Below are 5,813 nucleotides of genomic sequence, written 5' to 3'. Positions count from 1 at the left end.
TATCCCCTCTAAATTAATACCTTTCCTTAACTTATTAAGTAAATAATACAGAAATATTTGGAAGTGTACTAGTAATAACAAAAAGATTCCCAATAAGTTCATCTAATATTCGAAATTTCAAAAGTTCACAAAATTAAAAACCATATTAAGTGATTGAGTGAGTTATGCAGTTTCAAAAGCACCACCCTAATAATTTCAAAAGCAGCACACGAGATTCCCCTACTTGCACATAGAAACCAGAATTCGACGAGGTGGCTTTGAAGCCCTTTTTCCATGCTGAGCAGCAACATTATCCACCAACAACACATCCCCTGCTTCCCACTTCAAATTTACACACTCTTCATCAAGAATGGTCCTGAACGCTTCAACGGCCTCACCAGGAATTGCAGACCCATCTCCCAAACACCGCGAAACGTTTCCTTGCCCAGATGCCGATCCCACTATGCCGTGAAACCACACTTCCCTTCCATCATAGCCCTCGAACGCTCTGATGCTCTCCAGAGGACCGAACACGAACTTTGCCGTTCCATCCTCAAAGCACTCGAAGCTTCCACACTCCGTCGTCTCTAATGCTCTGCTTTTCATTTATTCAAATGCCAGGCAGTTAAACTTCCAAATTGATATTAACTGAACATTAATAATAAATACGAGAGGATGTACTAATTGTACTAGTTTTTTTTAACGGAAGAAATCGTGCTGGAGCAGCTTATATTTTTGTCCAGGATTAGATCACAAAAAAAATTTGTGCGACTAAACTTTCTCACCTAATTATTAGACAACATCCATTAGACAACATCCATGAAACAGCGTTAATTATAATAGTTTTTTTCAGAAAGAAAAATACTACTTCTTTATATAAATATAAAAAAATAACACATATTATAATATCTCTTTTCTGACTTTCTTTCATCTTTATATCAGTAATATGAAAGTACATATTTCTTGGTTCTCTATTCAGTGTTTTCATTCTTCTTTACATCATTTTCATTCTTCTTTACATCAATACCATTCTTAGTTGAAATTTTTCACATTTGTTACATAGTAGTCTCCATGATCTATATTCTGCTATGCTCACTAAGTGCAATAGAGAAATATTCATTTTTTTTGGTCAATTTTCAAATATTTGTATAAACATAATCAAACCATTTTGATTTAATTTTAGTGGTGAAATTTCAAATATTCTCGAAATCTACAATCAAATTAAGTTACATCTTTAAAATTCATTTTCAAATTTATAAAACTCTTTTGCACAATTTAGTTTGTGAATTTATTAAACTGTTTTGCACAATTTTATATAACGGTATATTAAATACATATTATGTATTGATGCATTCAATTATGTATTGGTTGCACTTACCTCTTCTTTGCTTCGTTGGGGTCGTCTGTTTCAAGAAAAGTCTGCCAGTTTTTGGCTATTAAGGAAGACACTCTGTTTTGAATGGGAGTTGTGACTGTAGTCACCACCCCTACGTCCCTCAATCTGCTAACAAATTCTGGCATCTCCTTTTCCATGCGCCGCTTAATGCTGTGGCTGAGAACTATGGCTGTTTGCCCACCCTCCGGAGGTGCAGTCTCGCAGAAGAAAAAGATCTTAGACGGCCATGACTTCATCTGTATCACAATTATGATAAAGAATCGAATCACATCTTGACATTTAATAAAAGAAGAATGGAGAACTTGCGGAACGCAGTATCAAATTCATTTAGTGAGGATGGATTCTTTTCAAGCTGCGTACCGGATTTATTAAAATTAAAGGGAAAAAAGATGAATATTTAACTCCAATGCATTCAAGATAATAGTAAAGAGCAACATGTAAAAAATGTTGCAGCCATCATAAAAATGCAAATAAAAAATTAAATTAATAATAAAAAACACAATATTTGTAAATTCAATTCATTATTTTAAAATTATTAATATGTATATCACATTAAAATACTATTTATATAATAATGATTTTGATATTATATTTTAAAACATATAATTAATAAATATATAAATACTTAGTACATAATATACAATTTACAAATATATAAAAACTTACTAAAAGCTTACTAAAATTTATTAGTAAATATATTTTATAATCATTATATTTTAAAGTAAATTGATTGATAAAATTCATAGAGGTATATCTATTTGTCATTTTTTTTTAAAGGAAGAAAGAAATTCTCTCAATCATTGCCCCAATAAGCATATAAAATTTAATACTTCTAATGAAATCTCCCATAAACCTATAAAATTTATTACTTTTAGTGAAATATTTTTTTTAGCAAAATATATATATATATGCATGCATATTATAGAGTTTTTGTAGGAGGTTCTTGATAAAATTAAAATAATATTTCTATATACAAAAATATGAAATTTATATAAATAGTATTGTTAAAAATAGTATAAACCAATTTATTTTAGATTTATTAAACATAGAGTGAAATGTCTTTAATTTTATTCTAAGAAATTTGATTTCTCTTAAATATTTAATAAATTTAAAAATAGCACAACAATATTAATAAATATAATTGATATATGTGGAAAACGTTATTAATAAATATGGTTGTACAGTCATGTAATATAGAAATAATTTAGTCCCAAAAGTTAGTTTAATGGTTACACCTCTCTTTTGTGCTTCCAAGAGGTCATATTTTTGGGGTTAGACCCTACTAGTCTATCACTGGGAGGTCACACTTTTTGGGGTTAGACCCTGCTAGTCTAACCTGCTAGAGATTTGATTAGCTTCGGAGTTGATCTGTCCAGATTTTCTCATAAAAAGACATAGAAATAATTTACAATCAACAATATTGTTTGGTTTAATGATAATGAAATGGTTCTGAGTTAAATTTGAGATAACATTATACACCTGCTGGAACCCATAACTTACCAAAGACATTTCATGGTGGAACCCGAGCTGCTCATGCAGGGGACCCTCGTTGGCGGTGTAGACTCTGTCCTCTACCTTAGTTCTTGGAGCAAATCCCACATATGCCTCTTCTTCCCATTCAAACGCCTCCACAAAAGAGCTGAAATCGGCGGCCGATCTGAGGGGAAACCCTCTGAAGAGCAGAGCGCTGTGTTGGAGGAGCTCTTGTTCTATCCAATCTCTCTGGTTTCGTATGGTCTGCGTTACATCTGCAATTACTCCTCTGTGATCGTCAGAATTAACGTATTGTTGTGCAGGGAGAAGAACCTTGGGAAAATATCTATTTTCTCCGGACATCCATGCAACTATTTTCTGCTCTGATATTCGGCCTTCCAAGAAACCCTGCATGGTTACTGATGATCCACTCTCAGCAAATCCGGCGGGGACAAAATACAGAAGCAGAGGGAAGTAATTTGCACAATAATTGATGCAATATAATGACCAGCTTAGGAAATTGCGTGACAATGCAACACGATCATTTAAAGAATCAAAGAATCTGGCAAAGGACAATCGGTTTTTCCTAAACTAATGCTATACTTTTTCCTTTTGTTTTTTTCATATCATTTCGTTCTTTCTTTGGTTGTATTTTTGTCTTTCCCTTATTATTATTGATTTATTTTCGATAGAATTTACTCTATATATTTTTATTTGAAATTTGAAGTACGATATTTATATATATATATTTTTAATATTTCTACTTACTTCATTTTCATTTTTATATTTTTATGAATGAGAAATTATAGTGTACTTATTTTTAGGATAATAATATTACTATCACTATTATTTTCATACAAAGGATATTTTTGATAAAGAAGTAATATCTTTTTACTTAGTATTTTTATTTAGCCTATTTGCATTTTCATCTTTATCATATTTTATATATATATTTTTTCTTTTTTTGAAAATACAATTTGTTTTATATATTTTTAGGATAATAATATTACTACCATCATTATTTTCATGCAAAAGATATTTTTTGATAAAGAGGTAATATCTTTTTACTTAGTATTTTTATTTAGTCTATTTGTATTTTCATCTTTATCATGCTTTATATATATATATATATATATATATATATATATATATATATATATATCTTCTTCTTTTGAAAATACAATATATTTTATATATTTCATTCATCCCATCTTATTTATATTTTTCTCATAACTTTTATTTCAATTTGAATTTAGACACTATGTTTTACCTAATATCTCTTCCCACCTAACCATAATATCATGGAATTTTTTTTTTTTGGGATAATAATGTCACTACACTAACATTATTTTTATGCAAAAGATATTTTTTATAAAAAAAAATATTATCCTTTTACTTACTATCTTTATTTAGCCCATCTCTATTCCCATCTTTATCATGTTTTATATGTTATTTTCTTTCCTTTCTTTTTTGTTTTCTTTTATTTTTTTTGAAAATACAATTTGTTTTATATATTTTATTCATCTTATCTTATTTATATTTTTCTCATAACTTTTGATTTGAATTTGAATTTAGATATTATGTTTTACCTAATATGTCTTCCCAACTAATCATAATATCATGGGATACATTTTTTAGGATAATAATGTCACTACAACACCATTTTTTTCATGAAAAAGATATTTTTTTCATGCAAAATATATTTTTTAAAAAGAAGTATTATATTTTTACTTAGTATTTTTATTTAGCCACCTCTATGTTTTTTATAGTATTTTCTTTTCTTTCTTTTTGGTTTCCTTTTATTTTTTCTGAAAATACAATTTTTTATTTTATTTTATTTTATTCATCCCATCTTATTTATATTTTTCAGAAAACTTTTATTTCAATTTGAATTTAGACACTATGTTTTACCTAATATCTCTTCCCACCTAACCACAATATCATGGGATATGTTTTTTAATAATTAAAATGATGTGAGAAAAAAATAATGATAGGTCACACACATAAAGCATGTAGACATGATATATTATGGAAATGTCCAAGGGGAAAAAATCTTAATAATAGGTTAATTATCTTTTAGCTTAAATGTAGAAAACCTAGGTAACACTTTGGACACCTTCCACTTAGTCAACTATGACTCGTTACAATGGAGAGTCCCCGAACCCTTTAAATGTTTTATATACAAGTAATACCACAAGATTAATACAACTCATCACCAATACCAAGTGCCAAAAAATAATGACTCTTTCATCGAGTTAATTTTATCTAACGATAGTTCTTTAAACTTGATTGGGGAAATTCTTTCAATCCAATCCAAATAATGTGAATGCACTCCTCCCTCTTAGCTAGTTTACAATTTATCGATAAAGGTATGCATGCATAACCAAGTCTTATGATTGTATACCTATTTACACATAGTTTGCAAATTTCCATATGGAGAATATTTGTTTTTTCTTTGTTCCTTTGACACTTTTGGCCATTCCCTAGCTTCACCGCACCTAGTTCTTTCCTCACTAGATATTCCTCTTGTAGTTTCATCTCACTTTGTTGGACCTCTATTTCTCCTTAGGAAGTATTAAGACACTCTACAAGCACTATGCCATGCAAGATTTAGTATCACTATTATAAAAAGAGAAATAAATAAAAGGAAATAGAAACACAAAATTGCTACATGTGGACATCATAAATTGTCTAGGAAACTCTTGGAGAAAAACTTGTCCTTAGTAATAGATTTGGTATTCTTTTGACCAAGGGAATACTACAATGTATTAATCATCATATCTTTAAATAGTTTACATGACATGAAAATACTATGAGCAAAAGCATGGGTCACCAAAGGGTCACCAAAAACTCAACCTTGTAAAGTGCCAATAGTAAACTTGTCAACGACCATATGAAATTGACTCCATGACCTAGTTATGAACCCCTAGTTGAAATTGACTTGGGAATATTAACTCAATCCCAA

At 29.4% G+C, this 5,813-nt stretch overlaps 1 pseudogene; it reads right to left on the bottom strand.

Moving 5' to 3' along the window:
- Window positions 1-219: 219 nt before the first annotated feature.
- LOC149214366 (clavaminate synthase-like protein At3g21360 pseudogene) lies at window positions 220-3,262 on the bottom strand (annotated as a pseudogene).
- Between the last annotated feature and the right edge of the window lie 2,551 nt (window positions 3,263-5,813).

This window comes from Pinus tabuliformis, chromosome 1_1, assembly GCF_031772625.1.
Source record: "Pinus tabuliformis cultivar Carrire ecotype Pingquan chromosome 1_1, CPIR1, whole genome shotgun sequence".
In the NCBI taxonomy this organism is placed as follows: domain Eukaryota; kingdom Viridiplantae; phylum Streptophyta; class Pinopsida; order Pinales; family Pinaceae; genus Pinus; species Pinus tabuliformis.
Note: the sequence above shows the minus strand (reverse complement) of the source record. Positions and strands in the feature narration are given on the sequence as shown.